We start from the raw sequence: 27,630 nt of genomic DNA on the forward strand, positions 1-27,630 counted from the left end.
CTGTGGAGGAGGAAGGAATTTATGACTAGAGAAGAACTAGAGATTCCTATTGATCACAAAATAGAAGATTTTGATTACATCAAACTAAAAAGTTTCTGTACAAACAATACTAATGCAAACAAGATTAGAAGGGAAGTAACAAATTGGGAAAATATTTTTACAGTTAAAGGTTCTAATAAAGGTCTCATTTCCAAAATAAATAGAGAATTGATCCTAATTTATAAGAAATCAAACCATTCTCCAATTGATAAATGGTCAAAGGATATGAACAGACAATTCTCAGATAATGAAATTAAAACTATATCCACTCATATGAAAGAGTGTTCCAAATCACTATTGATCAGAGAAATGCAAATTAAGACAACTCTGAGATACCACTACACACCTGTCAGATTGTCTAAGATGACAGGAACAAATAATGATGAATGTTGGAGGGGCTGTGGGAAAACTGGGACACTAATACATTGTTGGTGGAGTTGTGAAAGAATCCGACTATTTTGGAGAGCAATCTGGAACTATGCCCAACAAGTTATCAAACTTTGCATACCCTTTGACCCAGCAGTGCTACTACTGGGCTTATATATAACCCAAAGAAACACTAAAGAGGAGAAAGGTACCTGTGTGTGCCAAAATGTTTGTAGCAGCTCTTTTTGTAGTGGCTAGAAACTGGAAGATGAATGGATGTCCATCAATTGGAGAATGGTTGGGTAAATTATGGTATATGAAGGCTATGGAATATTATTGCTCTGTAAGAAATGACCAGCAGGAGGAATACAGAGAGGCTTGGAGAGACTTAAATCAACTGTTGCTGAGTGAAATGAGCAGAACCAGAAGATCACTATACACTTCAACAACAATGCTGTATGAAGATGTATTCTGATGGAAGTGGATATCTTCAACATAAAGAAGATTCAACTCACTTACAGTTGATCAATGATGGACAGAAACAACTGCACCCAGAGAAGGAACACTGGGAATTGAATGTAAAATATTAGCACTACTGTCTACCTACCCAGGTTAGTTATACCTTCGGAATCCAATACTTAACTTGCAACAAGAAAATTGGATTTACACACATATATTATATCTAGGTTATACTGTAACACATGTAAAACATATGGGATTGCCTGTCATCTAGGGGAAGGAGTAGAGGGAGGGAGGGGGAAATCTGGAAAAACGAATACAAGGGATAATGTTATAAAAAAAATTACTCAGCATATATACTGTCAAAAAATTTTATAATTATAAAATTAATAAAAAAAAAAGAAAAGAAAACCTGCCTTGAGAGCCAAGATTTGGAATATTTAAGAAATCTTTTAAATACCATAGGCCCTAGCTCCAGTTTTTAAGTTGTCTCTCAACCAATCATTGAACAATCTAAAACTTCAGCGTTTTGTGTGAACCCTAATCATTTTCTCTGAGCCTCCTGCCCACGGTCACTATGTCTGGGTCCTCTGATGGTAGTAGTAATCTTTTTTACCATCAGAGATTAAGTAAGCTTTTTATAAGATTTATTTAAAAAAATATGTTGTCACTGGAGTTATAGAAGCAATCAAGAAATCAATTAACAGGTATTTTTACTACGGCCCTACTATGGGACAGACTCTATCAGATGCTGGGGATATAAGTACAAATAATGAAATAATCCTTACTTACAAAAAGCTTAGATGGTTCCTAGACTTCCTAAATCTATTTATCTAATAGCCCCTTGAACATGTTCATGATAATATCAGTCAACAAATCAATAAACATTGTCTAAATAACTTCTGTACTGTGCTATACTGGGTTAGCAGGGATTAAAAACAAATATAAATAAAACTATCCCTATTCCAATTTTTCTTTAATTTTCAAAAGTTTCGTATGCATAAAACACTTTGCAAAATTTAAAGGATTATATAATTTAATTATATTATCATACTATATTATGAAACATATCAAATGTTAATTTTATTATCATACAAATGTATACAATAATATATAAAATAAATACAAGGTAATTGGAAGACATTAAGAGTTGGCAAAGATCAAATTTCATTTATCACATCTCTTTGTGGTAGCAATGAATTGGAAATTTAAGGCAAGCCCATCCATTGGAGAATAGTTGAACAAATTGTGATATATGAATACTATCATGCTATAAGTGATGAGCTCAATGATCTTAGAAAAACATGGATAGACTTACAAAAATAATGAAGAATGAAGTGAGCAGAACCAAGAGAATGTATTATATATATATATATATATATATATATATATATATATATATATATATATATATATATATATATATAATTATAGTTATAGTTATAGTTATAGTTATAGTTATAATTATAGTTATATATAGCAATTATTTTAGGAACAACTTTGAAGAGATAATCATTTTGACCATTATAAATACTCCAACTACAAAGAACATATGAAAGAAAATACTAACTGTATCTAGAGAAAGAACTGATAAATAGAAGTATCCAAAGAATGATTTTACATATGTATATGCATACATATATATTACATCTATAATTATTTGTAGTTAACTCAGGTGAGGGGAAAAGGGAAAAAATTTTCATGATAACTTCATTGAATATTTTAAAAGGCATAGTAAATTGTACATAAAAGATTTGCAGTTTCATGTGTAATCATCTTTTTTATTACACTATTATGGAAATACTTATTTTATTTCATAAGTTAAAAATTTTAAAAGATAATGCTTAAACTGAACTTTGTAGGAAACCAGGGATTCATTGAGACAAAGAGAGTAGGTATTGAGTAGGCAATGAACACAGCCAGGGAAAAGGCCAAGAGATGTGAAATGCAATATCATATATGAGGAAAAACCAGAAATCTAGTATGGTTGGATTATAAAATATTGGAAAGAAATAAACATAATTAGGCAGAAAAAAAGAAAAATGGAACCAGCATGGATTTCTTGACAGCTTCTAGTTCTGACTTCCTTTCCTGTCTTCTTACATTCTAGTCCCTTCCATGTATGCTGTGATTGATCTGCTAGCTCTTCCTGATATAGCACTCCATTCCCTCATTTCTGTATTTTTTTTTGTCTAGTCCTCATATTTGGAAAGCTTCTCCTACCCCTGATTATTTGCATCCTTGGCTTACTTTAATATACAGTTCAAATGATTTTCCCTTGTGAGATCTTTCCTTATCCTTCACTGCTAGTGCCATTCTCATCAAAATCACCTTCCATACACCAGGTATTTGCCTCTTATGTACTGGTTTATATATGTTGCTTCCAAAATTAGAATTTTTTTCTATTTCATAGTATTTAGCACAAGTACCTAGGACAAAGTCGTGACTCATACATTGTAATAATGCTTGTTGATTCACTTTTTAGGAACAAAGATAGCATACTGTGGTTTGTGGCTTATAAGTAGAGAAGAGGGGGATATCTCCATTACATAATGCAATCACTATTAAAGGGAAACAAGAGATTGTGATGTGAAGAGTCCTTTACTGGAAATAAGTAGTCCCAGATCAGACATTCAATCAGGGCTCAGTTTCTTCTGTAAAAGGAGATTGGTCCAGATGATCATAAGGTATCTCTTGGCTTTATAATATGTTCCTTGTCATCAATGATTGCATCCTCAGCTGGAGATAAGAGTGAACATTTTTATACATTTCCGACATTCAGTTTAATTTTTTAATGCAAGCCAAGAAGTATTGTTGTGCCAGGATTGCCGGGTCTTGTTCTTGTTGATTCCAAAGAGGTAATATCTAATAAGGCTCATGGTGACTTATAAGGGGGAAGATAAGAAGTGTGGAAATAGATATAATGTGTAAGAGATAAATGCCATTGGGGGAAAAAAGTTCTAGGAAAGATAATATAAGCAATTTGGCAGATGTGCCATTTCTATAATATTTCTCTGTGTACACATCCTATATAAGGCACTAAATTTTAGCCTAGGAACTGTATTAGTTTTATTGATGTTTTCTTCCTGGTATTTAATATGAAGTAGTAGAAGCTTTATAAATATTTGTTGAATGAACTAATTAATTAGCCACCAAAAAACATTTGTTATTCACTTATAAGAATATATTTAAATAACACATATCCATGCTAAGAAAAATATACAAATATTATCTTGTAAGGGACTTAAAATTATGTAGAATATATAGACTATTTTATTATATTTAGTTTACAGTAAGTAAATAGACACAAAAGTGACCCACCTAAGATGATATAACCAGAAAGTATCAGAGCCAGTACAAATCTTCTAATTGACAGTTTGATAGTAACTCATTCTTGGAATGAAGATCAAATGCCATATAGTCTAATCATTTCTAGGCAAAAGAATTCTGTTTAAGATTGCCTAATTATTCAACTTTTTATTTCAAGACCTGTTGAAGAGGCAACCCACTATATCTCTGAAAAAATCTATTCCCCTTTTGAGTAAGACTAATTGTTGGAATGAGTGTTGACTCAGACAAAATGAGACCTGGGAATGACTAGCTTAAAAATTAATATGGGCCATCATCATAGTTTTAGATCCATATCTTGTCACTGGATTCGAATTACTCCGGAGAAAAGAGTGAGGCTGATGACTTTGCATAGCTCTGCCTTCTTCTAATTCACTTTCAAGTCAAGACATCATCTTTCTAATATCATTACTTTTCTTTAGGAATAAAAACAAAAAAACAAGACTATATTTTTAAATTCTCAAATTAAAACTAAATTTCAAAATGCTATCCCCCTTCAGAGAGAGTATTGATGAAGTCTGAATGCAAATTGAAGTTTATTTTTACTTTATTTTTCATTTTTTGTAACATAGTCAATATGGAAATATATATTGCATGTTTTCATATGTATAGTTCATATTACAGTGTTAGCCTTTCTTCCACCCACTAATAAGGCAAACTGTAGGGAGAGAATTTGGATCCCATCATTTTAAAAAAGTGAAGGTTAAAATAAACAAATAAATATTCTTTGAAGCATTTACCCAGTGTTTCTAATTTTAGGAACTAGGGCAAAACAGAACAATTTTAATGACTTCCATGTGATAGTTCTTCAGATAACTGAAGTTTTGCATTCTACATCTAGACATCTGCCAATCAGGAGTTACTAGCCCTTCTTGACTGAGCTTCAGACTCTGTTCACATGGTTTACAAGTCAGTATAACATTAAATATTTCCTCTCTCTGAAACAAGGGGAAGAAGACATGGGTGAAATCAACACATTAGAAGCATATCTTTTTTTTTTAATTATATCTTCTGGTTTTTTTCATCATCTGTTTCTCAAAATAATAATCTACCTTTTTATCTATTAATTCACCAGAAAGCAGTTTAGCAAAACTAATGGGTTAACCAAATATTTTTTCTATTTGTTCTACTAGTCCTGTATCTCTGTAAAGAAAAAAGAGAAAAGTACATTTTTTCCATCTCTGTTTTGAGAACAAATTTGATCATTATAATTTCATGGTGTGTATGCTTTCAATTTTTTTGTTTTTTTTCCATTTGTATTATTATGGCCCTTGTATGTACTGCTTTCCTGGTTTTGCTTATATCATTTTGCATCAATTCATATGTTTTTCCATAGTTCTTCATATTCATATTTCCTTATAACACATTCTCTTACATTCATGAAGCACAGATAATTTCAAGGGTTAAATAAATTTAAATGTTCCAATAACTCAGAGAAAAATAAATCACCTACAGATTTTCCCAGAAGTTTACAAAGAAGCCCTCATTCTTTCTATCTGCTGAAATCAGTTGCTCTTTAATTTGCTTCTTAATTCTGTGATTGACATGCCAGCACATCCTAGTCACCTCTATAGAGAAGTATATAGGTATCATTTTCTTCTACTTAAAACATGGCTCTAAAAAATGTCTCCATTAATAAAAAAATTTCTTGTGGCGCCATTTAAATCTTTCAGTTTTTATTTCTTAAGACCACTACTACCACTCTCTCTCCTCTTTTTAAATATTGCTCTTTGACACTTATAAGAAACATTTATTTTTGTGTGAATTTTTTCTTCTTCTGTCACTTTGACTCTGAAATCTCTCCTTTGCTCTTTTAGGAAATTCTGCTCTAATTTCTTCACCCACCAGCCCTCCATCCCCTGCTCTTCATTAAACTACTGGAAGTATCTTTTTTTTTTTTTTTGAGACTTTCTTTTACTTATTCTCTTGAGAACTTTATACATTTTAACAAGTCCTACCATTCTCTGAAGTCTTGAAAAGAGAGCAGATCTTTTTCATTCCTTTTGATCATTTCTCCTATTATATTTTAAATTTCTTCTAAGGAAATTTGCTCAACCTCTATATATTTCTATCCAATTTCCCAACTTTTAAATATTCATTTCATCTGTTACCGTAGTCACCGAAAGTAATCTCTTTCTATTTTATAATTGTTCTTCTTTACACATGTCTTATCAAATCTAGTGAACAATTTCCATTTCTGTATTCCTTGCCAAGAGCAAGACAATGTAAATAAGCACACCCAGATATGTTGCATACTTGTCAATCTTCAGTTTAAGAGGTCACTTTTGTTTGATTTCTAATCTCATTTTTTTTCTTTAAAACACATTTAAAATACTGTCCCAAGAAATGTTTCCTTCAGAGCATAGTTTAGATATCATCTTCTAAGTAATATATTATTTCACAGTTATATAGGTCTTAAATGTTTGTAGAGCTGTACATAAGCTAATTCATTTGGTCTTCACAACAACCCTATATTAAAATGCCATTATTTTACAAACAAGAAAACTGAAGCTGAGTCTTTAATGATAAACTGAGCTTATCAGTGGTCTGAGGACAGATTTGAACTTGGGTCTTTCTGACTCCAAGTCCAATATTCTTAATCACTGTACCACCTAGCTGCTTCCATTGTTCCTGAGATCTTTTCTGATCTTCTCCATTCTTAGCATACATTTTCTTGAAATTAATTTATGCTATTTTTATGTATTTTGTATTTACTTATCTAAATACATTTTTATGCCATATGGGAAAAGTGAACTCCTTAAAGGTAAGAACTTTTGTTACTTCTGTTTTGTTTACTTGAGTTTTGATTTTTCTCAGAACCTAAGAAGATATTGTGGCGTAGTAATTGGAAATTTAGTCAGTGGGTTTGAATCCTACCTTTATCATATACTAGAGTCTAGCCAGAAGGGGCAAATCACTTAACCCTTTAATGTCCTAGGCAATGCTGTTAAGACTACATAGTTCAAATTTGTTTCTTTATTCCAACATAAGTCCTATCCTTATCCTGTTTTGTTTGTAGAGCTTATCATGGTACCTAGCACCTTGAAGATATCTGATTAAATGTTCAAGTGAATTTGGTGACAGTGATGGGATTTTTCCTTTAGCTAACTTTTTATGTCAGAAATTAAAAGCTTAATCCATGCTCAATATTTTTGATTACAAGAAATATGAAGGTGCTATACCCATATTTTAAGCTTCAAAGCAAATGTGTCTTTTCCAGAAAAGTTTCCCTGCCCTTCCTGATCAGCAATAATTTTTCTCTACCATTCTCCTTATACATGTTACAACACTCAGTTGTCATTTTTCTTTTGTGCTCGGTGTGCATAAGTTTGTGCTATAGTAGTCTATCTGTGTTCTATCTCCCTACTTCTCTGAAAATTCTGTGCAGTCACAGAATGTCTCTTACTTAATCTAAACATCTAACCTAGAACCAAGCTCCATAGTAGAAATCAAGTCCAATTATTTCTTTCAACTTTGTTGCTAATGTTCTATACTTTGTATAGAAATAAGCCTCTGCTTTCCCAAATTATTGTCATCTTTTAATTCCTATATGCATTTTTAGTAAATAGGTTTTTTCCATTTAGATGTCAAGATACATTCCAATATTTATTTTAAAGAAAATTTTTAGTTTCATTTTTTTCTCCCTTCCTTTTCCCCTCCCCAAGATGAAAAGTAGTCTGATAGAGGTTATATCATGGAAACATATTTCCACATTAGTCATGCTGTGAAGAAGAGAAGAACAAAAGGGAAAAGACACACACACTCACCCATAAACTTAAAAGAGTATGTTTCTATCTTCATTTAATCTCTATAGTTCTTTCTCTGAATGTAGACAGTATTTTCCAACATGAGTCTTTGGAATTGTCTTTTATCATTGAATTACAGAGAAGAGCTAAATCTAAAATAGTTAAACTTTGCTGTTACTCTGATGCTGTTCATTTCATTAAGCACCATTTTATGTAAACCTTTCCAAGCTTTTCTGAAATCTGATTGCTTTTCATTTCTGATAGCACAATTCCATTATATTCATATACACAACTTGTTTAGCCTGATTGGCATCCCTCATTTTTTTTAATTTTTTGTTACCACAAAAAGAGCTTCCACAAATGCCATGTATGGCATTTCCTCTTTGTTATGATTTCTTTGTGAAGCAAACCTAGTGGTGATATTGCTGGATCAAAGGGTATGTACTGTTTGATTGCCCTTTGGACATAGCTCCAAATTGCTTTCCAGAATGGTTGGATCAGTTCTAACAGCAATGCTTTAGTGTCTCAATCTTTCTACATCTTCTCCAACATTTATCATGTCCCTTTTCTATCATATTACCCAATCTGATGAGTATGAGATGACATAATTCAATTCTCTAATCAATGGTACTTTAGAGAGTTTTTCATATGACTATGGATAGCTTTAATTTCTTCATCTGAAAACTACTTGTTCATATTTTTTGATCATTTATCAATTTGGGAATGACTTGTCCTATTCACATTTGAGGGATTGCTGTTTTTAAAACAGTGCCAAGCTCCTTCCATTCTAAGTAACTTTCATTAATGTTTTCAGAAATTTCATGAATGTTGGGTATTTACAGTTATCTTTTTTTAAGAAGATATGATATTATGAATGTGTATACTTCACTATTTAACACTAGAGTGATTGTCATTTGGTCAGTGTAAATGCAGGGTTTTGTTTTGTTTTGTTTTTAATCTATCAATAAAATACTCCTAAAGAAACCTCCCATTTATTTTTAAAACATATACATTGAAGTATATGGCATATGAGATCAATACCAAATTTAGAAATAAATGTCAACTTCTTGAAGACAAGGATTATTTCATTTTTTATTTAGCATAGTTCTAGGCTCACAGAAAGTATTATATGAATGTTTGGTGGTTGGGTGATTAATTTTTATCTCAACTTAAAACCAGTAGAAAAGGAGATGTACCTAATTGGCACTTTCTTAATTGTGCTTTGCATAAAGTTTGCATAACGGTTATTAAGGTTTAAAATAATAGAATCCTGTGTGTGTGTGTGTCTGTATGTTTAATTTGCAAGGATTTTTAAACATATAGAACCTTTGATAAACCTGAATTGAGATCTATCCCCAAATGGATAAGGTTGGGAAATCGGGCATTCTCTGATGATTAATCTTGATCAATTGCTGGTCTCAAAGTAAAACTGAATTGATAATAAAACAATTAAATGGATCATTTCCTTTTAGTTATTGTATATACAGGATGATTAATTCTGCAAAGAAGTTTTAAAATTGCTATCATAGCCCTCAAAATCACCACAAAAATGGAGGCATCTGGACAAATATTTCCCAGATCACCTGGAAAGCTCTTGTTGGATTTTCACCTGGCAGCTGAGACTCTGGGGAGGTTAGGTGAAAGTTATGTGCATGAAGAAAAACAAGACAAGAGGGAAAAAAACCATTAAGCTCTTATTTCTCCCCTCGGGTAGCATCTTCCAATAAAAAAAATAGGTTTTCACTTTGCAAAAAATGTAATGTGTATATAGAGGCTCGAGGAAGGTCAAACAATAGATTGCTATGAGACTGGGAAACCTCTAAAAACCAACATTTCTCACATAAGCAGAGACAGCATTTTCAGGTATAAGTATAGATCTAAAAGACTGGGGAGCAGGGACAGAAAAGCTTGGTGGCACATTGTACTTGCAAGATTCACTGAAAAGAACCAGCATTTTTCCTTGCCAGTAGAAGCAAGTTGTGATAGAGTGGATAAAGGACTGGGCCTGGAGTCTAACCTGAGTCCAAGTCTTGCCTTGAATATTTACTAGCTGTGTGATCTTGTTCAATTCACCTAACCTTGGTTTGACTCAATTTTCTCAACTGTGAAATGGTTATAACAATAGCATTGCATGATTTTTGTGAACATCAAGTGAGAATATTTGTATAATAATAATTTTTAAAAGTGTTTACTTGTAAAAGTCTGATTACTATGAGCCAAACATTGTGCTAAATATTTTATAATTATCTCATTTGAGAGGTAGATGTGATGGCAAAGATGATGATGATGATGATGATGATGATGATGATGATGATGATGATGATGGTACCTAGCACAGTACCTGGCACGTAGTAGGCCTTATATAAAGTTATTCCTTTCCCAGATACCTCTAGATTGTGTTCCAAAAATAATATGATACATATAATATCTTGGACCAGTAGGAAAATTGATTTTTTTTTAAAACAGCCCATAATTTGTATACCCAATTAAGTGAAATTCTCTCTTTAAAATGGTCACCTAAGTCACCTAAGAAGATGATTAAGTTATTTCAAAGAGGCTATTCTTGCTCAAAAACCTTTTTTAGGGGGAGGAATTGCTTTTTGGAAATGACTTTCAAAGTCTGTGGCACATTTTTAAATATCTTAAGTGATTCCAAATATTAGTCAATAGAGTGAATTTTCTTTTTTAATGGTAAAATTCACCATCAATGATCAATGTTTTGGATAGAAAGAAACAAAGGTATAATTTAATGAGATATTTATAGAAGGAATTTTGGGGTTACATGAAAAGTTGAACTTCAAGAATGCAAGAATTCATGATATGGACTCCCCTTATAACCTGACTTAAAAGGCAAAATCAGGGGAATTTAACAAATAGAGTTTTGAATAAAGGCTATCATTGGATTTTGAAGGGAATAAACATTCACACAAACCAATACAGCAATAATTTAAGTACCTGTTATATACAAAGCACTATGCTAAGAAAAGGTATTAAAAAGAGACAAAAAGAATAATAGCTACTCTCCTCAAGGAAATTCTGCTATATGTGTTTGAATATTTGAATTCTGATATGCTTGAGTTAATCTCATCCTTTTATAGTTTTATTTAATCAAGCTATAAATCCTGAATTCATGGATGATGAGGATAAAGTTTTTATCTATGAGAAAATGTGGAGATCTTTCTGCCAACTGCAAATGATACAAGAGGCTTCTAAATACAATTGGCCCTATTGCAGCCAGTAATAAATACTTCAGGAATTCCTCAAGTAGTCTTATCTACTCATGTCCACATATAGTCTCATCAAGTAAGTGGAGGAAATATGAGGGCTTACAACAACCTTCCTCACTTGAAGATCGGTTTGAATAATGACCATTACTGTCATATCATTAATGTCCGGGTGTAATACTTGTTTCTGGAATTAAATTACTTAAATGGAGCTATCTAAATCATGAAACCTGGGAGGAAACAGGGTTAACTAAGAAGTGAAATGGATAACTTTCCTCATGTTTTCTCTCTCCTTATATTTGTAAATCCAAGAGATTTGAGCATTAAATCTTTTGCTGGGTTTACTTTCTGTAAGTGATGCTTCTAATATAAATAATAATAGTTGCTAGAATAGAAATGCATAGGGAAATAGAATTCCCCTCCCCCATTTCTGGCATTTAAAGAGGTAGAAAAGTGGTGATTTTTAAGTATTCATAGTTTAAATCACTAAGGGGAAGCTAGGTGACACAGTGGATAGAATTCCAGGACTGGAGTTAGAAGGAACTGAGTTCAAATCCAGTCTCAGCTAGGTGACCTTTGGCAAGTTACTTAAATCTGTTAGCCTGGAATGAAGAAGGAAATGGCACACCACTCCACTGTCTTTGCCAAGAAAAACCCCAAATGGGGTCACAGGGAATGACATGATTCAAACAAACAACAACAGCAAGTTTAGATCACATATTCACAGATGTTAAGCTGAAAGGGAACCTAGAAGTCATCTCATTTAATCCCCTTCATTTTATGTAAGAAATTGAGGCCTAAAGAAGTTAAGTAGCTAGATTTTTTTGAAAAGCAGATGTATTATGGAGTAAACACAAGAAAATGTACATAAGTATTTGTAGTGCTCCATTTGGAAAGATTTTAAAAGAAATGTATTTAATTGCCCTTCATGTGTGCTTGCTTTCCTATTAAGACTTTTTCCCCCCCTCATACATCATCTACTGATGGGGAAAGACCTCTGGGCATCTCTGGATCTGCTTATTGCTGAACAACCAACTCATGCTTCTTCCTAATTGCATTACATTACTGTACCCCTGGTAACATGACATAGATAATTTAGACTCAGGAAGGCAACTGGCTGCAGTTACTTATTAAAAGCATCCAGTGAGAATTTAAAAAAAAAAAAAAAGAAGAAAAAGAAAACCCAGCATTAAAGATGCAATTGAAGAGTTTTTAGGTTCCTTATCTGTGTTTCTATTTATGTTTTATCCCTGTGGCCTCTCCCCACAAAGGTAGCAAAACCTCAAAAAGCCTCTGGTTGATTCTACTAGATGCTTGATTAGGGACCTTTGTCAAAAATAATAATCAGAATAATTATGCCTTCTATTTGTGCAGATGCAGTGTCTTCCATACTTCTACATTTGTGATTTCATTTTTTCTCCCCAAAATGTTCATCTCCTCACTACTGCATATCACTCATTTTGTCCACAATATCCCTAAAAGAGAGCTGACTCAAAAGCTTCCCTCAAATCACCAATTCAATTTGACAAGCATTAATTAAGGGAACTCAATTAATCTCTCAGGCATTAAATAAAATAGTTGCTGCCTTCAAGGAAGTTATACTCTAGTGGATGAGGGGAGAGAAGGGTGGAGAAAGGAGAGAATGCAATAGGAACCATAATAAATAAATGTAAGTTACATGTGAAATAATAGAAAATAATTTCAAAAGTGAAAAAATGCCTTTCATCAAGTATTTAGTAAGTGCCTACTATATGCAAAAAACCACATTAAATATTAGGGAGACAAAAATACAAGTACCTGCCCTTGAAGAGCTTGCAAAGGTGAAATCTAGAATGAAAATTTTTGTGAAGCTATGACTGAACATTATTGTTTGTGTTGCCAAAAATGTTGTTTGCCACAGCCTGTGAGAATTTTAAAATTAAGGACATTTCTCTTCCCCTTCCTCCCTTAAAGCCATAAGGATTGACATCAAACATTAGATTTAACAACAAAAAAAGAGAATTCTTAACTATTCCTTCTGCTCTTCCAATAGAGAGAGAAATAACAATATATGTAAAATATGCAAATATATTTATGTTAAAATATAAATGTAATAAAGTTTATGCATAAATTTTAGTCAAATTTGTAACATGTATTTATATTTCTATAAAATACCTTTTATATTATAATATGTTACATGTATACTTTAATAGAAAATAAAAACAATAGCTTTGAAATGTTTTTAAATGATTAAAAAATAATAAACTTATCCTGTAGATTTCTTTTCTTTTTCTATATTTAAAAGGAATAGCAAGTTGTATATCTTTATTATATATGTTGTAGAAATGATTGTTTTATCCCATAAATTAAAACTAATTTTTAAATAAGAAAACATAAAGCTTATCACTTTACAACTCATATCAGTTATTTGTACAATGTAATATAAATCAGAAAACAGATTTAAGTTTCAAAGTTATGTCATTGAATTTAAACTGAAGACTGATCTGTGCTTATTTACTGGTAAATAAACTTGATCATACAGCATAGAATAGAGAAGAGAGTTTATAATATGTTCATTTAGTAGGTGTATGCTTATATGAACTTCTGATTTCATTTCAAATTAACAGTATAAAGGAATTAGGATTCCTCAGTTGTTTTACCCATATTCAATGCTTAGAGAATAAAAGAACTCATTTAAATAATGACTATGAGGGCAACCAGAATCATAATATCTTCTAAGTTGGAAGGAGCAGCATAGGTCTTATAATACAACTGTAGCTGAAGAAAAATCTCTTCTTGAAATACACAGAAAGCCATCACATTGGGTCTTTTCTTGAAGGCCTCTATTGATAAAGAACCCTTTATATCCTGAGAAAGTTCATTCCTCCTTTGGTCAGTGCTTATTGTTAGAAAGCTTTACTTGAAATCAGTTCTAAAATTGCCTCTTTTCAGCTTCCACTCATTATTCCTTAGGGTGCCCTCTGGGACCAAGCAGAACAAGTTTCATCCTTCTTCCTTTTTAGAGACTTTCAAATATTTGAAAATATCTGTTATGTCCCTGCTAAGATTTCTCTTTTTCAGGTCAAAAATCATCAATTTCTTCAACTCTTCTCATATGATATGGCCTTAGGATTCACAGAAATATAAAAGCATAGTGGGGTTGAGGCAATCCAGTGAAGACAGGGGCAACTGGTACAATTATGAAGATCTTTTCATTCTTATTTGACATAATTACCCCTGAAGTTGTGGCCTAATTATAGACTAGAAATAAATGAATTGTCGCTAGTCAAAAGTCACATGCCCACATCAAGTGAAATTATGAAAGTGGATTTATTTTATGGAGTTTTCTTCCTAAGTTTCTCCACACTATGAAATGACTGTCTAAATGCTGCTTATTAGCTAAAATAGGGGTTGTTTAATCGGTCTCAGAGGTGATAGAAAGGACTGGATTTGTTAAGTAGTACTGCTTCACTCGTGTATATGCAGATAAACTGTATAAAACAATGAAACTCACTGTGATATATTCCTTTGGTTTTAAAAAGTCAGCAAATTAATTTGCTCATCTAACTTAGACAAGGTTTTCTTAGTTGTTTTTTTTTTTCATTTGTAATCTTTCACCCCCAAAATTTGACATATATAAAATAGTTGTGCAAATTAAACATTTACTGATAATGAATAATAATTTTGTGACCCCCATATTCAATTATATATATGATCCCATGTGGAGGGGCAACCCACAAAGAAGCTTTGACTTAACCAATACCAGGGAAAACAAAACACAAATTTCCTCTTATAATTTCATAGGAACACAAATGGTATAAAGGAATGTGTCCATCATGTGACTTTTTTAAAATATAAAATATGAAACATAAAAAGTTACATATCTCGGGAATGAGAGAACCTAAATTCACAATATGCCTCTGATGTCTACTGTCTGTGTGAGCTTGGACAAGTCACAAGATGTAGATATTTTCACATCTACAAAATAAGATTGGATTGGATCATCTCTGAGAATGCTTCCAGCTCTAAATCATTGACTGGGTGTCTAGCTATTAAAAAAAAAAATGTGTTCAGACATCACTGAGAGTAGGAATTCAGATTGAAGCATTGTATTTTTTAATTCCAACTTAATACTGGATGACAAAGAAAGTGGACTTGACAAAGCCTGGTTTTTAAGACTGTGGTTACTCAAACAACTTACTGAAAAATCTAAATGATGTCAGAATTTTCCATGTCAATATGATGTATGATCCGTGCAAATAGCCAATTTAACTTACATATGCTAACTAGTATGAAGGAAATATCACTTAAACTCATATATCCCAATGCAAGCAATCAAAGCATGCAAGAATCTTATCTAAGAACCACAAATTTGAGTTTTAGAGATAAGCTTCATTCATTCATACCCGAATCAGGACAAGCTTCCCTTTCTCCAAGTGGACTTTTTTGTTATACATTTAGCTATAGATGCTATAGATGTTCCAAAGATTTTTTGTTTTTTTTAACCATATAATTTGATTGGCAATTTACTATGCAGATTACAAATAAAGTTTTTGATTGATACTCTGTCTTTTCAGAAGGTCCACATTTTTCTAGTTGTTTCAGAATACACATGTTTGTATGCTACATCATATCATATAAGTATTTAGTACTGAAAAACAGCTTGTTCAAAACAGTTCCATCATAAAATGAAGGCTTAAAGCAAAATGAGTTAATTATGCTAAACTGATAAACTTCCTCTTGTGTCACATAGGGTGCTAAAACTTATTCCTACTACTATCAGAGATGGGAGCTAAATTTGCAAAGTTCACCAGATTATGTGAAATAGTATAGATACAGTCTGACTCAACCTAAATATAAGTGGAACAAATGTTTGGTCTGTGCCTATTCTCTGCAGTTGGTTGGTTTATTTAAAAAATAATTTACCTGGTCATTAGTTTCATATCTTCAAAAAAAGGATTAAGAAAAATAAGTTATAATTAAAAGATTCATGCTATCATATCTATAAGGAACTTTAGACATCCTTTAATCCAATACCCTCATTTTGTAAATGAGGAAAGTAAAGTTAAACCAAATAATAAGTAGTAGATTTGGGATGTGAAAACAAGGTCTCTAATTTCAAATCCAGTTTTCTGCACTCTACACTATGCTGATTTTCAATGGATTCAGTAAATGTTACTTTGTAAATAATAGAGAGAAGATCATAGAGAAAGAGAGAAATTAAGCTATGATATATTGTAAGAAGGTGAAGAAATGAGGACAAATGTTTGCAAGTTTTATAGCCTTCTATAATCAACTTTAAGAGTTTTTTTTTTTTCCATAGAACAAGAGTATTCTAGGGGAAGTTAAAGACAGGATCACTGAGATCCTTTTCCATATAAGAAAGTAGAGGCTTGTGGAATTTTGCCTGGTCAGAATGATACATAAAGCGTAGGGGGAAAAAATAAAGAGTTTCTGTCAGGTAAGATAAAACTTCAAGAAGACAACAAATAAGTAGTTCAAAGAAAAATAAGTTAAAAGAAAAATACAAAAAATCTTAATGTGTCTATTACCTTCTATGTAAAGCCTGGCTAAGGGGAAGACATTCATAACCATTGATCTTTAAAGTTAATTGTAGAAAGCTATTATCAGTTAGCTTGAAGGGGAGAGTTCCAAAGCTACTGAAAAATCTTACATAGGAGAGGTATGACCATCTTTGTATTAGATTGAAGACAGAGTAGAAGGTAGCTCTGAAGACAGTTCTACAACAATTGTAAGCACAAACTTCAGCTTGAAAGAGCTGATTGATGAGCTGCCCAAAGTAAAGTCGTGACAACAAACATTTATTGAGTGCCTACTGTATGTGAGGCACTGTACTAAATACTGACGATAATAACATGATTTCTTTTAAAGGAAAGGTTTATTAACCACAGTTATACACACATATACACACACCATGGATTATGTACCTAAAAGGAAGAAGTACGTCCTTGGTCTTTAAGGCAACTACATCAATGTTGTACCAAAGATGAAAAGATCCTCAAGATAAATAGATAACTGACAACAAACTGGAGCAGAGACATGATGCCTTTTGAGGGAATATAATAAATTAGATATGAGGTGCAGAGGGGAGCAAAGAGTGACAAAATATCCAACAGATTCTTAAAGAAAGTAAGTCCTATTAGGGAACAGGTCCAGCAGAGATCAGCATAACATTGTTTGAAGATGTCAGCAGTTCTACCCCATTAGAAGCATATGTGATCCCTCTGTGTTTATATCCTGGACCCAGTGTGTGTGTGTGTGTGTGTGTGTGTGTGTGTGTGTGTGTGTGTGTAGGTGTACATGCATGCATGCACATGTATGTACACTCTTTCCACATAGGAACTGTGTCACAAGTTAACCATGTATATACCTTTCAAACCTGATTCCCCATTCAGATCCACTATTCATACTAAGGGATGTGCGTATTTATGTTAGAATGAACTCAAAATTTATGGAAGCATTTTCTGTTATTTTTGTTGCTGCTGCTGCTATCTATTTCACTAAATGGCTTCATTTGCATTTAAATATGTCTTTTGCCTGACTCAGGAGCTATGGTTTAGAGAGAGTTCTGACCTACAAAATACATAAAACCTAGGGTAGTTGACTACTAGGTCCATGATGAGGAGGATCCTCAGTATTACATAAATGAAATGGATCATTCAGTGGTTGGTAGAAGAAATTTCCACACTGAAAGTCCCTTACACTTACCAAAATCATAGATTCTACTTTTTCTTGTATAATTTACATGATAATAGCTGTAACATATGCAGATTTAAGGTTTGCAATGTGTTTAACATACATTATCAAAAAAAAAAAAAAGACTAAGTGTATCCTCCCACTAAGTAAAATGGAATTGATGAATAGCATTATTTTTCTAATTCCTATGTGAAATAAAGCAAATCTTCAATGTAAGATCATCTAATAGAGAAATAGAGAGTCCATAGCTCTCTGCACAATGTTAAGGAAGATCTCTGACATATCTTTATATATAATCAGCCTTTGTGTGTTTTGCTTTGTTTTTCCATTCATTCTGGCATCTGTGAGAACAGAAGGATGATAGATGATTGAGAGAAAAATTAGCTTAATATAGATAGTGCTTGTTGCCATCATATTTGAAAGCCCCTGGTATTCAGATTCTGGATTGCCAAAAGGAAAAGTACAGAGATAGACTGGACTTCATAGCAAGCACAAGCTTATTAACATGACTAAGCTTTGCCCTATGGAACAGATGATTAAATTCACCTTTCAGTAGAAAGGTGGGGGTGTGGGTACAAAATGTTGCATATGGTGTCAGACACACTTTCTGTGTTGGTTGGTTTTACTAAACATTTGTTCTGTGCTACAATGAGATGCTCATTGGGTGGGTGCTGGCATGTCTGGAAATTACTGCAAAAATATGCAAAAATAAAAGACATCAACAAAACTTTTTTTTTAATTTATTAACAAGCATCTGCCATCTCAATGTGTTAAAGGAAAGGCAATTCTATTTTATACTGGGATAGAGGAACAGTGCCCATAACCAAAGCATTCGAAATCTAAATATATAAATTCCAGGTTAAAGCATTGTAGCTGAAGACTTCCCTGTACCTTACCCCCCCACACACACACACACACATACTGGAAAAGCAAAGTAAAAAGGAGAGCAAAATTATCCAATAAACTTAGTATCCTTCCTCTCCGTATTCCCCAATCCCAACAATCGTGGCAATTCATATTAGGAATTTAAATCAGTAAGGGATCTTAGAGGCCAAATAGTGAGGAAACTGTATCCAAGAAAGATTAAAAATCTTGCTCAAAATCAGGCAGTTAGTAAATGACAGGTATGGGATTTGAATCCAGAATGACTCTATACAGTGCTCTGTACATTGTACCTATACTGTGCTTCCTTGAGTAGAAATGAGTTTCTTAGATAAATGAATGTCTTCATTTGGCTACTGAGAGTACAGAGACTGAAATTTATTATGTTCTGTCATAAATGATTCCAGTCATATGGTACTCCTTCCATTTGTCAGATGTGTTTCAAACTCTTCCACATTCATGGTGGTATATTGGGATCTGTGCAGAACATGTTCAGAAATAATAGTGTCAAAACTGGTATGAGAACTACATAAAAGATCTATTTTATTATAAAGGAACAGATGCAATGTAGCCAGAAAAATAAAGTACACAATACCTATAAAAACAAAAATAGAAAGACAATCACAAAACAATAAAAGATGATTATGAAATTCTGAAAAGAAACTTGGCCCAAAGTATTGATATTAAAAGATAGTATCTTTGCAGAATTGATGGGTCATGGATGTAGAACAGTGCATTTATTGTCATATTGATCAATTTTGTTGAACTTTTTTTCTGTTTTAAGAAAAAAAAACATTTCTTATAAGTAAGGGCTTTCTGGAAAGAGGAGAAAGTTCAAAAGAATCAAGGTGATAAAAACAAGAAAAAAAATAGAGAGAGAGAGTGATCTATAGTTGACTTACCCTTGGTCATACTGACTGATATATGCACATACAAACAGACATAATACACATAAACACAACCCATATATTATATATTTACATATGTGTATTATACACACATACATGTGTATTATTTATATACATATATACATTAACTATATTATGCATGTATACCCATATATTTCTGTATGCATACACACATACATAATATACATGTAGACATTATGTTCGTCCATATTATGCCTATGTGTGTTATGTATGTATGTGTATGTATCAAGCTGTATGACCAAGGATGAACCATTGTAGCCTTTCTGGATTTCCATTTTCTTATCTGCAAAATATGATTAAGAATATTCTTAGTAGTTTCTTTAGTGCAATTAAACAAGCATCTACAAAGCACCTGCTCCATACAAGGTCTTGTAACAGGTGCTGGACACACAATGATAAAATTAAAAACAGTTATTGCCCTCAAGGAGCTTATATTCCACTAAGGGTTGGAGGAGATACAACACTTATATAAATAGGTAAAAACAATATAATTTGAGTAAGTAGATTGCAACAAAACAAGGGGGAATCAGGAAAGACTTCCCATACATACAAAGTAGCTTATTAACCTAAGACTTGGAAGTAAGCTAAGAATTCTAAAATGTGATTATGGGTAATGAGTGAATTCCAAGTATATGAGACAGACAGCCTGTGTGATATCATGGGGGTTTAAAATGGAATCATAAGTTGCAAAAATAACAAGTGGGCCATTTTGGCTGGAACATTGGGTAAAAGTGAACAATGTTAAATAATTCTGAAAATGTAGAGTGAATCCAGTCCTTGAAAAGCTTAAATGCCAAAGAAAGATATTTATATTTTATCCTAAAGTTAATAGGGAACTACTGTTTCTTGTTGAAATAGCACAGACCTTCTCTTTAGGAATATCACTTTCCTAGTTGACTAGAAGAGGAATTAGAGGGGAGAGAGAATAGGAGATAGACACCTTAGAAGGCATTCACAGCTATTCAAAATTCATGGGAATTTGAACTAGATTGTGGATCACATGAGTAAAGCAAAAGAGAAGGAAACAGAAAATGTTGTTTAGGTAGAATTGATAAGACTAAGCAATTGATTGGCTATAGAGGGGAATCTGAAGTGTCAATCTTAGGAATCTAGAAATTAATATTATCCTCAAAAAAAAAAAAGGAAATTTGGAGACATTTTTAAACATGTTGAATACATTCTAAAGGTTATTCATATAGAAATGTTCAATAGGAACTTAGTCAATGTGTAACAGAAGATCAAGAGAAAGATTAGGAGTGAGTGTCTACATTTAGCAGTCATTCACATAGAAGCCATAATTCAACTCATAAAACTTACTGAGTTGACAAATAAATAAGAGCTCAAAAGAGAAAAGTAGGTGTGTTAGAGCAAAGCCTAAGGGCATATCTATAGAAAGGGGATGTGACATGAATAATGACTCAGAATAAGAGATGGAAAAAAAGAGGAATATTGAAGCAAGAGGAGAACTAGGGAAAAAACCATGTAATGATGACCACAATGAGCTACTATGAAGTTCTATATCTATAAAGTTTTTTGAAAATGCTAAAGTACTGACTTCTCAAAGAATAGGGGAGGAGTTAGAGGAAAAAAAAGAATTTGGAATTCAAAATTATTTTAAATGAATGTTAAAAATAAATGTAATTTTTTAAAGAAACTACTAAAGCATTTTATAATAGTTAGCTTTAATTGTGAAAGCTTATAATAGATTTTTCTTCAGGTTCCTGTGTTCTAAAAAGAGTGCATATAATCATAAATAAAAATGTAAATTGGTTATATTTGTAGTGAACAAATATTGAACAGTGAGGTGTTCTAAATGATTTTTCTAAATAACAACCTTATTTCTCATAAGCATGTTTTAAAAAATAATTTTGATGGAAATCTGTCAAAAATGAGTCATGCTTCCCTGCCTTCTCAAATGATTAAATAAACTCATTAAAATATGATCATCATAATTATAGCTAACATTTGTATAGTAATTTTAAGTTTGCAAAATGCTTTGCAAAATTTTCAAGTGAGCTTCATAACAACTTTTTGCAGCAATTGCCAAAAATATAACTAACCCCACATTACAGATAAGGAAATTGAAACTCAGGAAAGATAAGAAATTTGACTATAATCACATAAAATTGCAAATCTATACCCAACAGTGGTCATAGAAGTCATCTATTCCAACTTTAGCATTTTTAAATGGAGAAATGGAAATCCACAGAGATCAGATGACTTGTTCAAGTACACAAGTAGTAAATAGCAGAATCAGGATTCAAAGCCAAGGAGGGTTTGGGACTCTCTTCAACTGTTTTTCCAACCCATTAGGCTACCTTCCTAAATAGGGTCAAGCAACAGAAAGACTAGCGCTTCAGTGGATATTAGGGGCAGAATTTGAATTCAAGACTTACTGGCTATACATGTAACCAGCTATTTTTTGCACACAGGATGTGCAAAATACAATAAGAATACAGTGAGGCAGCCAACATTTATGAGGCACTCATACTTCAGACAAATGTTGAAATTTGTTCCATTTTGTATCACTCCAGAAGAGTGATCATTACTTTTGTATTCCAAAAGAAACAGTGTGGTTTAGTAGATAAAAAACCAGTATATAAAGCTCAGAAGACCTGAGTTAAAAATCTCATTTCTGGCACATACAGTTTCTGTGACTCTGGCCAAGATATTTAATCTCTCAGTGGTCTCAGCAATCTCTAAGACCCTCAATTACAGGAAAGATATTGACTTTCATTAGTTCAAGAAATTTCCTCACTTAAGAGTATCCTATAATAAATAAGTATATAGATCCAATCTCTACCCCTTGTACCCCAGTAATGTTTAATAAATGTTTGGTGCATTGAAACAAGTCTGAATATTCACTATAACATGTAATTTGACTTATTTCAAAGGGAATATTTATGTAACATGAAGAACAGAATTCACCAGAATTTTAAAAAAATATATAAATTTACAAAAAATAGTATTAAAAATGGGTCACTTGGAAAGACTTACATGAACTGATGCTGAGTGAGTAGAGCCAGGAGAACATTGTACACAGAAACAGCAAGATTATATGATGATCATCTGTGATAGACTTGGCTCTTTTCAGCAATTCAACCATTCAAGACAATCCAATTGACTTACAATTGGAAAATGTTATCCACATCCAGAGAGAGAATTGTGGAGACTGAATATTGATCAAAGCACAGCATTTTCATCTTTGTTTGCTTTTTCTTTCCTTTTTTTTTCTTTTAATCTGATTTTTCTTGCACAACATGACTAATAATGGAATCTGTTTTAAAAGATTGTAGATGTTTAAGTTATATCAGATTGCTTGCTATATTGGGGAAGGGGGAGAGGTAGAAAAATTTAGAACAGTCTTACAAAAATGAATGTTGAAAACTATCTGTACTTGTATTTGGAAAAATAAAATATTATTCAATTAGAAGGCACTATGAATAGTGTGTTAAACTAATCTTCCTGAGTTCAAATCTGACTTCAGACACTAGGCAAGTCATTTAACCCCATTTGCTTCAGTTTCCACATCTGCAAAATGAGATGGTGAAGGAAATGACAAACCATTTTAGTATTTTTGTCAAGAAAACCCAGAGTCATACAACAGATAAATGAGATAAATAAGACAGAATTAATTAGAACCCAAATCTTTTTGACTTCCCAAACTAGTAATATCTCCACTATGCCACCTACCTTTTTCTTCAAGTTTATTTACAATAAATTATTGAGCATCAACTTTTAAAATATTTTTGTGTTTATTTTTCCTTGCTGCCTTAAACAGACTAAAGTGACAGACTATAGTTACCATATTGATTCTTTCTTGAATGCTCTGGGTCAATCAGTAAACATTTATTAAGCACCCACTATGTGCCAAGTATTGTACTAAGCATCGGGAATACAAAAACCAGCAAAAGACAATCCTTGTCCCCAAGGAGCTTACAATATGGGGGGGACACAGGATGCAAATATATACAAAGCAAGTTTTATATAGGATATTTGGAAATAATTATGGGGGGAAGCACAGGAATTAAGAGGCATTAGGGACTGGGGAAGGTTTCCAGAAAAATAAGGGACTTAAAGAACATCAGGAAGTGTAAAAGGGAATGTCCCAGGCATGGGGGACTAAGCTAGAGAAATGGAGTGTCATGTAAAATGAAACATAAGGAGGCCTATGTCACTTGGATGGAAGAGCACTTGCTAGGGAATAAGTAAAAAGACTGGAAAGCTAGGTTATTAAGGCTTTGTATGTGAAGCAGAGTTTTTGTATTTGATTTTGAAAGCAATATAAAACTGCTGGGGTTTATTGAGTAGGGGTTGAGGTTGGGAGTGACATGATCAGACCTCTGTTTTATTATTGCAATCATTAATTTTTATGTGTTATTCTTAGGGTTGACTGAGGTATATAAGATTTTTCCTAAATGGCCTAGATTGCTGTGTTTTTATTTATGTTAAGTATTTTTTTTCTTTGCTTGCTTTTAGTTATATCTCCTTTTTATAAATTGTGTTATTCTTCACTTGTCATCAGCAAATGCAATCAGTTCTTGCTGTTTTGGCTGTGCCTGCTCTCCACCAATTCCTTTCCTCTAATTTGCAGTATCCAGTCTTGGTGGACTTGGAGACCAGCTAAAAATATATTTGTTAGAATTATACCCTTGCCTTTAGTAAGTTTATAACTTTATATCTGAGGACAACTCCAGGATTTCATTAGACTTCTGTACCCATCCCAACTACTCCAATAAATCTGCAATTGGTAAGGAAAATTAGGCATACTCTCTCCGTGGTTATAAAGTACAAGTGACTTACTAGCCTGTTATAGTGATACAACATAAAAAAAAATTGCAAAGCTTAGTATTCTTTCAAAATATTTTCATTCCTAGAGGCTAACTTTCCTTTGCTAATAGAATTATATAAAATATTTGGAACATAAATTCAAACTTGTATAGTTTATATTATTATAACATAATAATATTACCTCTCTGATCTTTTATAATACACAGTAATTTTCATTTTTTAAATTTTCAATTAACAAGCATTTATTTTCCTTTCATCCACTCACAATAGAAAAGATAGAAAAAGAAAATTCTTTCAGCAAATAAACAATCAAACCAAACAAATTCCTATATTGTGATATACTTCCAAATGTGTGTCCCATTCTATATCTTGAATCCATCACTTATCTGTTAGGAGCTGCTTCATTATCAGCACTTCAGAACAATAATTACTCACTGCATTGATCAAATTTCTTTATTTTTTATGCCAGTCTTCCATTACCGGTTTTCTTTGTGATGTTGTTATTATACAAATAGTTATCCTGGTTCTATTCACTTCATTTTGTATCAATTAATTGCATGTATCACTAAGGGTTAAAATTATATAAATATATTATCTCCTATAAATAAGAGAAGATGACTGACACTAGATGAATATCAAATAAGCACAATGAACATGCATAATATGTTTCCCAAGGGTAAGTCAGCTCATTGATATATGAAAAAAAAAAATTCACTGTACTAATTAGGATCCTCAGCATGTAAAGAATTTAGCTTGATAATATTTTTCCTTAGTATGTGTGATGAAACTGTTAAATTTATGTTCAAAAGCCATGTATAATTTCATTTCAAATATAAAGACCTTTGATTTGGGTGGGATATATTTGAGAAAGCGATTTGTATTAGAGATTTTGGAGTAATTTTTTAAGTTATTAAAGAATTGCTAAGGGACCATTGTATGTAAAATTTAGAAAATGCTTAGCTAGAAGCTAACTATGGAAATAGCTGTTGGGAATAGTTATTTTTTTCTGCTCTTTGAGAGTGAATGTAAGGTTATTTCCTTTTGATTGGGAAAAAAAAAACATCATTTGTATACTGCAGCATGGACATGACATATGTGACTAATCTCTCTGTTTTGGCGATAGGGGGGTGAGCAATTAGAGGGAATGAGTCAAACCTGAAAAAAGAAAAAAAATTTTAACATCTTCCTGTTAAGCTGTACAAATATAAATCATATTAGTGTACCAGAACTTCCTTCTGGGCACCAGAAACCACAAATAGGAGCTTGCTTGCACCTTATTTATTCAACTTTCACAGATCTAAGTGCTGATTCTGATTTACTAATTTATCATTAACTACAAAGATAAAAGTATGGGGGAAATGACTTAATTAATCAATAAAAGAACTCATGTGAAATAGTGAATAAATAACTAGCTTTGAAGACCAGAGAAAGGTTCAAGTCCCACTTAAGGCAAATAGTGAATATATAATGATGGACAAGACATTTAATCTCAAAATTCCCTCAACAACTAAGAGTTTTACTAGCAGAGAAAGTGCTGCTCTACATTGAGAAAGAGAGTTTCTTTATCTGGGAATCTCCTATACCAATGAAATCACAAATCTAATCCCTGTCCCTAATGAAGTAGCACACTAGGGCTACAATCACTCAAAAAAATTTATTGAGGATAATGATAAGTAAAATTTAAAAATAAAAAAGGTTTTAAAATTCATTATATGGGTCTATAACTGGTTACTTTGAATTGATTACATGGTTTGCTTCTCTTTGCTTAAAACTTTATTGCAGCTGATTGATCTCAATGCTTTGATGCACTGATGTATATTTTTTTACTTGCTTCCAAAACTCCTTTCCCCAGAAAGAAAATCTTGGTTCATCTTCAATCTGAAAATCCTCTGACTCTCCCTATCCCTCTGTAGCTATCACTTTACTTTTCCATACTGTTCAGAACTTGTTTTGCTCCCAAACCTCCTCCTTCCCTCCTGTCCTCCCATTTTTTGCACTTTAGTCCATTTAGATTACCTGCTGACAGTGTGAAACAGACTGATTCTTTATCCCCTTAAAGCTATTGATTTCTCACTCAGCATGTGTAGTAAGAGAATTTGGTGTGAAATTAGATATTCTAAACTCCAACAGCAATTTAGCATGTGTACATCAAGGAGACAGTGGGACAGAGTGGGAAGAATACTAGGTTCAAATCCCACTTTTGATGATTACTAAGTATCAACTTGGGCAAATATCTTTTCTTTATGTGTAAAATAGAAGGTGGGGTAGAGATATGATTCTCTTTGAGGTTCCTTCAAGCTTTTGATCTCTGATACTGGGATTTTATGATTTCTTGGACAGTGTTATCAGTCTGTTTATCACCTCCAATTCTCAGTTAAAATAAAATAATATTTTCAGAGGCTTTGATGGAGCAAAACTCAATGGGGCAGGTAAAGCAACTCAGAAGCCCTTTAATATCAAGAGTCTAAATATAAAGGAAAAATCAAGATCAGGGTCTACTGCCAATATAAAGATCCTGGTGAGCTGGTCCAGAGAAAGAAACATTCTAATCAATTTAGAAGTTTCCACTGAGTTTAAATTAAACTATGAGAGTAAATTAAGAAGAGAGAGTTGCCAAATTGTATCTTCGTTTCTATAAATGTTTGCTCTTTGTATATTATCTTTAACAATAGGACTAGTGCTCTATCCACTGTAGCATCTAACTGATACTCTTTAGCAAAAGATACAAGCCAATAATTGATACTTCTGGGCTTAGCCTCCTGATTGTCTAGTAGCCTTGGGGTGAGCAGCATGGTTAAAGGGGAGACTCTGTGACTCAGCAGAGGAAAAAGATCTAGGCTGTAATTTCCTTTTCTGCTTTAAAAAGTTTTCATGTAGTGATAAGACTTCTGGAAAATTAATCCCTTCCTTCTCCCACAGTCTCTCCATTTTGCTTCTGCCACCATGAGATCATACTGTTTATCTCAGCCCAATGTGAGTCAGAGGCTGAGGAATTAAAGACCACTTCTGCGAACCTATCACACTTAATGTTTGTGGCCAGGAGGGTAGGACTTTTGTGGATTTTTGCTCTTGCTAGATATGAAAAATATCAAAGGGAAGATAGGAGAGATCTCAGATTTGGAATCTTGAGTTAACCGGAGTTAATATCTC

At 32.6% G+C, this 27,630-nt stretch overlaps 1 protein-coding gene and 1 long non-coding RNA gene across 3 annotated transcripts in view; one reads left to right on the forward strand and one right to left on the reverse strand.

The window, feature by feature from the left end:
* The window catches only part of PTCHD4 (patched domain containing 4), a 293,634-nt gene that overhangs the window by 163,379 nt on the left and 102,625 nt on the right, over window positions 1-27,630 (forward strand). The window lies entirely within an intron of this gene.
* Window positions 21,149-25,653, reverse strand: LOC141566325 (uncharacterized). Its single transcript, XR_012489283.1, has 2 exons — window positions 23,051-25,653; window positions 21,149-23,011 (listed from the first exon to the last, which is right to left on the reverse strand). It is a non-coding gene; the product is annotated as an uncharacterized LOC141566325 (long non-coding RNA).

This window comes from Sminthopsis crassicaudata, chromosome 4 (assembly GCF_048593235.1).
Source record: "Sminthopsis crassicaudata isolate SCR6 chromosome 4, ASM4859323v1, whole genome shotgun sequence".
In the NCBI taxonomy this organism is placed as follows: domain Eukaryota; kingdom Metazoa; phylum Chordata; class Mammalia; order Dasyuromorphia; family Dasyuridae; genus Sminthopsis; species Sminthopsis crassicaudata.